The following is a 12,774-nucleotide window of genomic DNA, read 5'->3' as shown; positions in this document are numbered from 1 at the left end:
CAACACAAGTAATTATAGACCTATTAGTTTAACTTCTGTTCCAGGGACATTAATGGAGGCACTGGTTAAAGAAGCACTGCAGGATTATCTAGACAAGACTTCAGTTATAGCTCGGACACAGCATGGTTTTATTAAGGTCTTGTTAGTCTTGTTAAGTCTTGTCTGACCAATATGATTGGATACTATGATGCGGTCACAAAGGAACTGGAAGCACTGAATAACTTTGATATCACATATTTGGATCTTTGAAAGGCTTTTGATACTGTTGCACATGGAACACTGCTGCACAAATTGGAACAGTGTAGCACTGTAAGCAAATTGCTGCTATGGATAAAGGGATGGTTGAGTGGGAGAAGACAGAGTGGTAATCAATGGACACTGCTCTTCATGGACTAATGTTATTAGTGGAGTCCATCAGGGTTCAGTGTTGGGTCCAGTGTTGTTTTCTGTATTTATAAATGATATTGACGATGGTATATGTCTTAATGTCCAAGTAAGTTTTCAGACCAAACGAAGGTTGGCAGGGTTGTTAACGACAATAAAAACAGTATGCTACTCCAAATGGATCTAGATAAGTTGGGAAAATGGGCTGAGAAGTGGCAACTGAAGTTTAACATCGACAAATGCAAAGTACTGCATAATGGGTAGCAATAAACGAAGAGAAATGTAGCAACTTTGTGGTACTACACTGACAGTGGGAGAGAATGAAAATGACCTGGGGGTAATTGTGCTGGCAGATATGAAGTTTTCTGAGCAGTGCATACAGTCTGCAAGAGTAGTTCATGGTGTCTTGTCAATGATATACAGGAATTTTTCTAGTAGGGATAAGGAGGTGATTATCCCTTTGTATAAGTCAATGGTGAGGCCACACCTTGAGTACTGTATACAGGTCTGGAGGCCTGATTTTAAGAAGGATGTAGAACTGTTGGAACGAGTACAGAGAAGGGCAACAAGATTGGTGAATGGAACGAAGGATTACTCTTACGAAGAATTGCTTACATTTTGCAGATTACAGCATCTGGAGACTAGGCACTTGAGAGGTGATCTGATTGAGGTGTGTAAAGCCTTGAATGTTTTGAGCATGTTCAATGCTGATGGGATTCTTCCTCTTGCTCAGAATAATCACCTGATAGGGCATAAATTCAAATTGAGGAAAGAGAGTTGTAGGATAGATGTGCAGAAGTTTGCCTTTAGCCAGTGGATAGTTGATTGGTGGAACAGATTTCCAATTTTTTGTTGTGGAAGTTGATAGACTAAATAAATTTAAGTCTGAGCTGGACAGGCATTTGAAACGAACGGAGGGGTGAAATGGGAGTAGGTTGTTTTTTTTTTTTGGCTGATGCCGCATAAGCTTGCTTTCTTGCATTGTATGCCTCTGCTAATGCTAGTACACCCCATTCAATGCCTTCTGTGGCCTTCTGTCAAAAGGATGTCAGAATAATTTTGAACAACCCCTTTGCTAAGTGAGCTCAGGGTCCTTATGGTATTTCTCCAAATATTCTTAAAACCTGTTCTCCTGAACTTAGTTCTGTTTTGTGTCTCCCTTTTCCACTTTTTTTATTCCAAAAGTTTCCTTTCTGCTTGGAAATTTGATCATATACAGCCAGTTCCTAAAAAGCGTGACAAATCCCTCCCATTCAATTATCATCCCATTGCACTCGCGTCTACTCTTTTTGAAGTAACGGAGAAAACAATTAACCACCGCCTCTTAACTATCTAGAAATGTTTCATCTGATCAACGATTGGTAGTATGGATTCCACCAATGTCGATCCACTGGTGATATTCTAGCTTATGTTACCCATCTTAGGACAAATTCAATAGAAAGGTTTGGTGAAACTCAAGCAGCTGCTCTTGACATTTCAAAGACTTTTGATCGTTTTTGGCATAATGGTTTTCTGAATAAGCTTCCATCTTATGGTTTGTCAACTGTTTTTTGTAATTGGGTTTCCAGTTAGTTTTCTTTCTGACTGCTCACTGCAGGTGATAGTAGATGGCTCTGTCTTCTAACTTCTCCACTAATGCTGGTGTTCCACAAGGTTCAGTTCTTTCTCCCACTTTTTTCCTCTTGTATATTAATGACTCTCTTCCATTGACCTATCCATAGTTTTGCTGATGATAACACATTGCATTCCACCTTCCAGTTTGAGACAACTTGCCCTGCTCAAACAGCTTCAACTTCTTAAATATCCACTGCCAATTCCTTAAATGCTGATCTCCAAGTAATTTTCCACTGAGGTAATGATAACTCAGTTGACTTCAATTCTTCTAAAACTCAGTCCTGTCTTATATCTTGCAAAAGGATTCTTCTGCTCCTATGCCACTTTGATGACACTCTGATTTCTAGGTAAGATCATATATCTCTATTGGGGATTACCCTGACTTCTAATATCTCTTGCCATAAGCACATTGCAAAAACTGCTTCCTCTACATCTAAAAAACTAGGTTTTCTCTTTTGCTCTTGGTGTTACTTTTCTTCCAAACAACTGTTCACTCTGTACAAATCGCAAATCAGCTCTTAAACTATCACCATCAACTCTTAAACTGTCTAGAAACCTTTCATCTGATCAATAATCTCCAGTATTTATTCCATCAGTGTCGATTCACTGGCTTATTTTACTCATCTATGGACAAATTCAATGTAAAAATTTGGTAAGACTCAAGTAGTTGCTTTTGACATTTTAAAGGCTTTTGATCATGTTTGGAATAAAGGTGTTCTAAATAAACTTCCATCTTACTGTTTTCTAACTTCTTTTTGTAATTGGGTATCCAGTTTTCTTTCTGACTACTCAATATGGGTGAAGGTATATGGCTCTCTGTCTTCTAACTTCTCACTAATGCTGGTGTTCCCCAAGGTTAAGTTCTTTCTCCTACTCCTTTTCTCTTATATATTACTGACTTTCTTCCATTGACCAGAAATCCTATCCATAGTTCTGATGATGATAGCACATTTCATTCCACCATTCAGTTTGAGAAACCTTGCCCCTGCACAAACAGCTTCAACTTCTTGAATATCAACTACTAATTCCTTAAATGCTGATCTCCAGGTAATTTTCCGTGGGGCAATGGTAACTTAGTTGAATTCTTCCAAAACTCAGTCCTGTCTTATATCTCACGAAGAGGATTTTTCTGCTCCTATGCTTATCTTTGATGACACTCCGATTTCTAAGCAAGATCATATACCTCTATTGGGGACCCTGCCTTCTAATTTCTCTTGGCATAAGCACATTACAAATTTTGCTTCCTCCACATCTAAAAAACTAGGTTTTCTTTTTTGCTCTTGATGTTACTTTTCTTCTAAACAACTGTTCACTCTGCACAAATTGCAAATCCATCCTACCATGGAATATTGTTCCCACATCTGAGGCAGTACCTCCAAAACCTCTCTCAGGCTTCTAGATTCCATCCAAAGTGGGCAGTTAGATTTATTAATGACTCATCTCTACCAGAGTAGCTCCACTATCTGTCTCATAGGCATTCTGTTTCTGCTGCATGCCTTTTCTTAGATATTTTCATAGGCACTGTTCTTCTCAATAGGCTTCTATAAGTCCCACTCTTTCTTCAAAAGCAGTCCGAACACGTGCTGCAACCAGTCAACATCCTTTTACTGTCCAACTTCGAACATATAGAACCAACTTTCCCTCTTCTTCATTTATTCATTTAGCTTCCATTTACTGGAACAAACTTCCTTCATACGTATTTTCTGAAAATTACAATCTACAGAAATTCAAGTCTAATCTCAACAAGTATCTTCTTTCATCTTCTCCACTGCTACTCTTATTTTATCTTTTTGGTGCCCATGTCATACAAAAAGAACTAAGTATTGCATTGCTGATCCACTTAGAATCTAAGGCATTGCACAAACTGCCTTAGATTGTAAGTGCTTCTTAACCAAGAATATAACCCCCCCTCACCCTGTCTTAGTTTTTTGTACACATTGTAGTAACCATATTCATATCCCACATCTCTTATATCTCGGTGGCATCATATTGCTGACAATCCTACAGCGTTCATGTTTAATAATGTAACCAATACTTCAACTTCACCAAGTTTGTTTAATATACTCTAACATTAGTGTACATGAAAGTATACCTGCATCTCTCACTACTTTTAATTACCCTAATACAGACCATATATTTCTTCTCCTGTGATTTCCCCCCCACCAGCATGCTTTGTAATCATTGAAAACTCACTTTTCAGGTTGTTGTAGCAGCTATGTTTTAATGCTGCTAAATGCAAGATCTGACACTTCAGGAATAGCAACCCACAAATATATTATACACTTGGTGGGGTTGAATTAAAAAAAAGTGGAGGAGGAAAGGGATCTGGTAGTTACAAAATGGGCAGATATGAAATTTTCTGAACAGTGTAAAGAGACAGCCAGGAGAGCCCATGGTGTCCTATCGATGATTTATCGAACGTTATTCTGTAGAGAATAACGTTCGAACATATAGATTATGACCTCTCTATCTCATAATTGTATAATGAGATAGAGAGGTCATAATCCCACTGTATAAGGCAATTGTAAGACCACATTTGGAATACCGTGTTCAAGTATGGAGACTTCATCTGAAAAAACGACATGGAGCTTCTTGAAAGGGTCAAGAGCAAGCAACTTGCTTGGTGAGATTGGAAAAACGGGTGACCATACAAGGAAAGACTCTGATCACGTGGACTACAGAGCTTGGCAACCAGATACCTCAGAGGTGACCTGATTGTAGTTTATAATGCTCTGAGAGGAATTAGTAAAATGAATGAAGGTGGAATTCTCACTGTTATAAAGAATTCCAAACCTAGGGGTCATAAATTCAAACTACATTAGATTAGATGGCGAAGGTTGTCAGACTGCTGTTATTATTAGAAATATGGAAATTGGAGTGACCCAGGTGACTTCCTTGACTTTTACACATGGAGTATGTGTGGAGTTGATTGGGACATTTGAAGGTTGTATGTTATCAATGTATTGACAACATTAGCAATATCAATATTACTGTCAGATCAGGGAGGAGCCACGAGTTTATTTATAGTATATAGACAAGGTGTGTCAGGAATTACAAATTAAGCACTTTATAATTGGATTTGACTCGAATGCAAACTCAGTGTTGTGGGGTGGAAATGAGACTGATGAACGTGGAGGTTTGTTCAAAAATTGTATAATCTCAAATAGATTAGAGGTTTTGAATAAACCAGAACAATTGCCTATGTTTGCCTCTACACTGGGAGAGTCATATATTGATGTAACAGTATGCAGTCAATCCGTAGTAAATAAAGTGCAAAACTGGAGAATAGTGGATGATTGGTTTAAAAGTGACCACCAAGTAATACTGTATGAAGTGGCTTATTCAGAGGCAGAAATAGAGTCAGAAGTTATAGAGAGATTGGCCTCAGCTGACTGGCAGGTATTTGATGACTTATTAAAAGAAAAATAGACAAAAGAAATACACGAAAAGTGGAACAGCAGCCTGGCTCCTGAGAGAGTGAGGATACTAACCAAAATTTTAATTTGTGTTTCTGATGGTGCAATGAGGAAGGGTAGGCATTGTTTTCAAAGGGCAAAGCAGAATAATATAGGTGAGAAGGTAGAAGAATATAAAATGGAATATATGGTACTGAAAAGGGAGTATGTTAAAAGTATAAGGGTATGTAAAAGTAAGTGTTGGCAAGATTTTGTCAAAAAAGAAGGAAATAAAAATGTGTGGAGTTTACCCTATAAAATAATGATGGAGAAAATGAAAGTAGAAAAAGTTGTGACTACCATCTGCATGGATGGAGTTGAAATGCTTTGCTGGAGAGACACGATGCAGAAAATTCTAAATATACTATTTCAAGAATACAGTGTGGAGGATGAGACTGAGGAACAGACAAATATTAGAAGTGAGAATAGTCTGTATGCTGGCCAAGATGAAATTGAACCTTTTGTAGCTCGGGAGCTTGTGACGGCAGTAGAGAAATGCAAAAACAAGAAGGCATCTGGAAAGGATAAAATTGTAGTTGAAATTGTGAAACAAATAGTAAGAAGGCCTGATCTCTTATTAGAGATGTACAATAAATGTCTACAAGAATGCATTTTCCCAAGATGTTGGAAAGAGGCTGAGATAACATTACTATTAAAAAAGGTAGATAAGGATCCTAACAGATCCTAGATCATATAGGCCCGTGGCTCTGTTATCTGTACTTGGGAAAATCTACAAAATGTTATTAATACACAGGCTAGAGGGCATATACAAAGAAGCTGGGCTCGAATCTGAGAGACATTCAGCTTTAAGAAGGGTAAGTCTGCTGAAGATGTGGTATTTGAGGTAGTAAAAAGAACACAGCATTCTTTAGCAAAGTATGTAGCCGGGGTATTTCTTGACTTTCAAGGAGCATTCGATGGTCTTTGGTGGGAGAGCATACTTAGAAGACTAAGACAAGCCACATGTCCAAATAACCTATATAAGATAATAAGGGAATATCTGAAAGAGTGTGAGGTCATGATAAGATCAAAGTACATAAAAATAAGGAAAGCTGTAACAAAAGGGCACCACAAGGCTCGATTATCGGGCCATACAGGTGGAATTATGTACTAGATGAACTGCAGGACGAATGGGAAGGAAATGATCTCATAGCTTATGCTGACGATGTGGTTATTCTAATATATACAAATTCCAGGATTGTCTTAGAACACAAGGCTAAGCGGGCCTTAGAAAAAAAATAATAAAATGTACTAAGATGCATAAACTAATAGTATCTCCCACTAAGACTAAAGCATTAATAATGAAAGGGAGGCTTAGTGGGATTAGACCTCCTGTAATAAAGCTACAAGAAAAGACCATAGGTTTTGCCACAGAGGTGAGATACCTTGGCATTATATTTGAAGAGAGGCTGTTTTTTCCCATATGCTGAATACCTTAGAAATAAGATAAAGATTATATATGCAAAGATAAGAAGGATTGTAAGAGTCATATGGGGTTTAAAAGGAATAGTGTTGAGCATATTATATAAATGTATTTTTATCTCCATCTCTATTATGACTTATGAATGTGGTGCATGGGTGTCAGCAATTCAAAATGTTCATATGAAAAGGAAACTGATATCCGCATGGCGATATGCCCTGTTAGCACTGACAAGAGCATGCAGAATTGTCTCAAATGATGCAATGCAAGTTGCTGCAGGACAAGATCCCATTAATTTGATTATAGCTCTTCCAAGTTTGTATCCCACTGGGCGGAGTCATTCCAGAACGCTTTGGGGATGAGATCATGTGCTCTTATTACAAAAGAATATACAGTAAACCCCCGCTATTCGCAGTATCTGTATTCGCGGTTTCGCGTATTCACAGTTGCTGATTTAATATAAAATGAAATCTAAAAAAAATGTGAATTTTAAAGTGCCGTGAACATTTTCCGCCATAAAAAAACATGGGCGTGGCTAAAATCATCTTTCCCGGTCAAAACAGTGCTCAGTGGGTGTGGGGAGAGGGGTGGCAAAATCACGAGCGTGAATATTTCCTGCTAATCCTTGTTCAGTATGTGTTATGCGCTTGTCATGGATGGTTTCATCGTTTGCTTTTAAATGCTTATAAATTGAATAAATTTATTAATTTATAAATTGATAACAAAAGTGAAAAATCTACCGTTTTGCAGTGTATTAGAGTAAACAGACTCTTTAGAGTGTGTTAACGGTTAAAAAGCAACTTTATTGTGGACAAGTTCTTTTCTAACCCCTACAAAAAATGTGGCTATGAATAACAAGGGAATTGTGAAAAGATCAAAGAAGGTGATGACATTAGCGAGTAAAATTGAGTTATTAGACAAAATTTCTAATGGTGAAAGTGTCTCGTCAGTGGCAAAACATTATAAAATCAATGAGTCAACGGTACGATCAATCAAGAAATCGGAAGAAAAAATCCGCCGCAGTGTCCTTGAAAACGCGCTAATTGCTTCAAAAGTTTGCTCTGTAACTCGTGATGTTAAATTAGAAAAAATGGAAAAGGCTTTAAATCTGTGGATAGAACACCGAACTCAAAATAAAATTCCGTTAAGTTCACTCATCATTCGTGAAAAGGCAAAACACCTTTATCAACAATTTAGCAAAACTGGTGATAGCACTGGCGGGATAAGTTTTTTAGCTATAGCAAAGGCGCTGGTTTGAAAGATTTGTTTGAAATTTCTAATAAATATTACATTTAATATTAAATTGGGGCTTCTTATTTTCATTTCGATGCCTTATGCTTGTATTTCACTATGTACAGTCTATGTACATAGTCATATTATGAAAGTACATATAATACATACATAGACAAAATTTTAGACTAATATATTTCATACTTTGGAATGGAACCCTTTTATTACTATGGAAGCCATAATTCAGTATTCGAGTTTTCGGTATTCGCGGCATTTCTCAGGAACGTAACCCACGCGAATAGCGAGGGTTACTGTGCTAAGATGGATGTGAAGGAGGCGAGGAAAAGGTTATATAAAGAGGTATTAGAGAAATGGCAAAAGCGATGGGATGGCTCCATGGTGGGTAGAATAACATATCAGTTGATTCCAAGAGTTCAGGTTATGTTGAGAGCGAGTAAGTGGACTGAATTAAGACACAGTCAGATGAAGATAGTCACGGGGCACGGTATGAAAGTATGTCTAACTGAACTAGGCATAGAGCAGGAGTCAAGATGCACGTGTGAAGAGATGGAGCATAGCCTTCATGTGCTTCTGAGCTGCGTGGCATATGGGTATTTGAGGTTAGCAGCATTTCAAAGTATGGGCAGGCCTTCCTCAAAGTGGCTATTGGATATTTTTGAGAACAGGAAATTTTACATGGAATTTTTTTATGGTATATAGAACACGTTTTTAAAAGATGGAAGAATTTTAATGTTTGAAATTTTATATACTGAAATGTATATATGTAAATAACGTACACGTTGGTCCAAATGCATCATATTGGTACAGAGGTGGGTCGGAAAACTGCTAGATTGGGGGGATACAAGTACTAATAGATTAACAGTAGCCACTAGCAGGGGTGAAAGTGATTCTTGCACTGCTTCTATTGGAATGAGCAGCAGCTTGGAAAACAAGATACAGGATATTTCAGAGACTGCTGGGAGTCACTGCAGTACAAGTAACCACATCGGTTGCGTTAGGGAAGCTAAGAATAGGAACAGGTGCATGTATACTTGCGTGTACACCAGTACTAGGAGTTTGGTAAATAAATTTGATGAATTTGAGGTATTGCTCAAAACATCAAAGGCAGATATTGTTGGGATATCAGAGACATGGTGTCACACAGATAAGGAATGCAGAACTGGAATTTGGGGAGTACAATGTGTACAGAAAGGATACACAGGATAGGAAGGGAGGAGGGGTTATGCTATTAGTTAAGAAACATAAAATCCAAGGAAGTGAAGCCAGTTGACATCGCTGGATAGTGCAGTGTCAAATCAGTTTGGTGTGACATAAGTGTTGGGAGATCAGAATTGAGAGTAGTAGTGTGCTATAGTCCTAATGACTCTGATGAGTATAATAAGAAACTGTACAGGGAAATAGAGTGGGCCAGTAAATCAGAGAGTCTTATAATGGGGGATTTTAATTTCCCAGATATTGACTGGAATTTGTGGGTTGGTCACTCACACACTAGCAAGGCTTTTGTGGATTTATTGGATGATTGTTTTCTACATCAGCATGTTCGGGAGGGAGTAATGCTCTTGATCTGATTATCAGTAGTGAATCTTCATGCATTAAGAATCTGCAGACAAAGAAACCACTAGCAAGCAGTGATCACAGTGTGCTGAAGTGGGATTTACTCAAAGAAGTAACTACCATCAGGGGTAAAGGGAAGGGTTTTTGCTTTCGTAAAGGTGATTACGATGGTCTGAGACTGTATTTAAATTCTATACAGTGGGACCAACTGATGATGTTACCAACAGAAAATTCAAAATGGGAAGCATTCAAAGAACTTATCTTGGCAGCTACTAGGCTTTACATACCAACTAAGAAATATTGTTCAAGGTTTAGGCCTAAATGGATGTCAGATGAACTAATGAGACATATGGCAGAGAAGAAAAATGCATGGGATACATATAAATTAATGGGTAACATGGAAGCCTATGATAGATATAAGCTGGTCTGTAACCAAGTCACAAAGGAGATTAGGCAGGCAAAGGCAGATTATGAGAAATCCTTGGCAAAGTATGCAAAGAAAAACAAAAAAGAGTTCTTTACCTATGTAAACTCTAGAAGGAAAGGGATGAATCAGATTGGTCCACTGGATATTAATGGTTTAACAGTTGAGGATCCTGCTCAGCTGGCTAACAAACTAAACGAGTATTTTGCTTCTACATTCACACATGAGGAATTATTCAGGAAGGGGAATGCCAGAGGTGAAGTAAACTCTGGCAGTGAGCTAGATGATTTTGTAATAACTGAGAGGAAAGTGGAGGAGAAATTGTTGAGGATAAACATAAAAAAGGCACCTAGGGTGGATGGGATCTATCCAGTTATATTAAAGGAGGCAGCAAAGGAAGTAAGCAAACCCGTAGCCATAATTATGAGAGCTTCTTTGTCTAGAGAAGTACACATAGACTGGAGATGTGCAAATGAGATCCCAATTCACAAAGGAGGATCAAAGGCTGACACAAGTAATTATAGACCTGTGAGTTTAACTTCTGTTCCAGGAAAATTAATGGAGGCACTGGTTAAAGAAGATCTAGACAAGACTTCAGTTATAGCTCGGACACAGCATGGTTTTGTTAAGGGAAAGTCTTGCCTGACCAATTTGATTGGATACTATGATGCAGTCACAAAAGAACTGGATGCAGGGAATAACTCTGATATTATATATTTGGATCTTAGAAAGGCTTTTGATACTGTTGCACATGGAAGACTGCTGCACAAATTGGAGCAGTGTGGCATTGGAGGCCAATTGCTGCTATGGATAAAGGGATGGTTGAGGGGGGGAAGACAGAGAGCGGTAATCAATGGACACTGCTCTTCGTGGACTATTGCTATTAGTGGAATCCCTCACGGTTCAGTGTTGGGTCCATTATTGTTTTCTGTATTTATAAATGATATTGATGATGGTATATCAAGCTTAATGTCCAAGTTTGCAGATACAAAGGTTGGCAGGGTCGTTAAGGATACTACTGACGCTATGCTGCTGCAACTGGATCTGGAAAGGTTGAGCAGATGGGCTGAGAGGTGGCAAATGAAGTTTAACATTGACAAATGTAAATTACTACATATGGTAAACAGCAACTCCAGAGAAACGAATCAACTCTGTGGTACTACACTGACAGTGGTAGAGAATAAAAAGGACCTGGGGTAATTGTGCAAGCAGTGCAGACGGGCTGCAAGAGTAGCTCATGGTGTCTTGTCAATGATATACAGGAATTTTTCTAGCAGGGATAAGGAGGTGATTATTCCCAGTTATATACCAATGGTCAGGCCACACCTTGAGTACTGTATACAGGTCTGGAGGCCTCGCTTCAAGAAGGATGTAGAGCTGCTGGAACGAGTACAGAGAAGGGCAACAAGATTAGTGAATGGAACAAAGGGTTTCTCTTAAGAAGAAAGTATTAAGTTTTGCAAATTACAGTGTCTGGAGACTACGCACCGGCGTGGTGATCTCATAGAGGTGTATAAAGCCTTGAATGGTTTGAGCATTCTCAATGCCGATGGGATTCTTCCTCTTGCTCAGAATAATCACCTGAGAGGCATAAATTCAGATTGAGGAAAGAGAGCTGTAGGATAGATGTGCGGAAATTTGCCTTTAGCCAGCAGGTAGTTGGTTGGTGGAACAGACTTTCATCCCTTGTTGTGGAAGTTGATAGCCTAAATAAATTTAAGGCTGAGCTGGACAGGTATTTCGAACGAACGGAGGGGTGAAATGGAAGTGTTTTTTTTTTTTTTTTTTTTTTTTGGCTGATGCTGCATAAGCTTTCTTTCTTGCATCGTATGCCTCTACTAATGCTAATACTTCGAATAAGTAATGCTTCACCAAAGGAGAAGACTGAAATGGTGCCATCTGGGTGGTGGTATCCCGCTGAGAATAAGCAACAATAGTCTTCTCCTTTGGTGAAGCGTTACTTATTCGAAGTAGTGCAATATCATGGCAGCTTGTTGTAAAGGTATTCACAACATGAGATATAACTTAAATGATGCCGTCTTTGCATATTTGTTCTAACTCAGAGTTTAGCTGCGTACTAATATGATGCATTTGCACTAACTTGCACATTGTCTAAATCTCTCGCAGCCTGAGGCTAAAGTCCTTAACACATTTCAGTCATATATGTAAATAAACATTGTAAATATGTATATATATGTGAACACTCATGGGAGAGCTTTAGACAAAGTGCAATCGTCTACGTTTTAAAAGCTAAGATAGTAGAAACCTGCCCCCCCCCATGGCAGGGGTGGTAAACCTGCTGCTAGGTCTGACTGGTTCAGACGGCAGCAGGGGCTAAGAGGTTTTCAAAATTTTAAATATCTATAAGCTTTTGCTTGGGTGATGCCATAAATGTAATATGATGATATGATGTTATAAAGAATTCCAGAACTACAGGGTATAAATTCAAACTACAGTGGTTGAGATTTAGATTAGATTGGATGAAGTTTTCTTTTAGCCAGCAAGTCACTGATTGCTGGAACAAGTTGTCCTTGCAGATAGTTGAGGCTGACAGTTTGAATAAATTCAAAGGTAAACTTGGTTCTTACCTTTGTGAGGAGTGAAGCATAATTTGTTTCCTTATCTACTTGTTTTTTTTCTTTTTCCCTGTGCAGCAAATGCCTGTGGCTTTA

At 38.4% G+C, this 12,774-nt stretch overlaps 1 protein-coding gene across 1 annotated transcript in view; it reads right to left on the bottom strand.

Annotated features, from left to right (window-relative positions):
• LOC150079097 (uncharacterized) overlaps window positions 1-12,774 on the bottom strand; it is a 114,924-nt gene that overhangs the window by 80,329 nt on the left and 21,821 nt on the right. The window lies entirely within an intron of this gene.

The sequence above is a fragment of the Mastigoproctus giganteus genome, chromosome 10 (assembly GCF_048544385.1).
Source record: "Mastigoproctus giganteus isolate SK-2022 chromosome 10, ASM4854438v1, whole genome shotgun sequence".
NCBI lineage: Eukaryota > Metazoa > Arthropoda > Arachnida > Uropygi > Thelyphonidae > Mastigoproctus > Mastigoproctus giganteus.
Note: the sequence above shows the minus strand (reverse complement) of the source record. Positions and strands in the feature narration are given on the sequence as shown.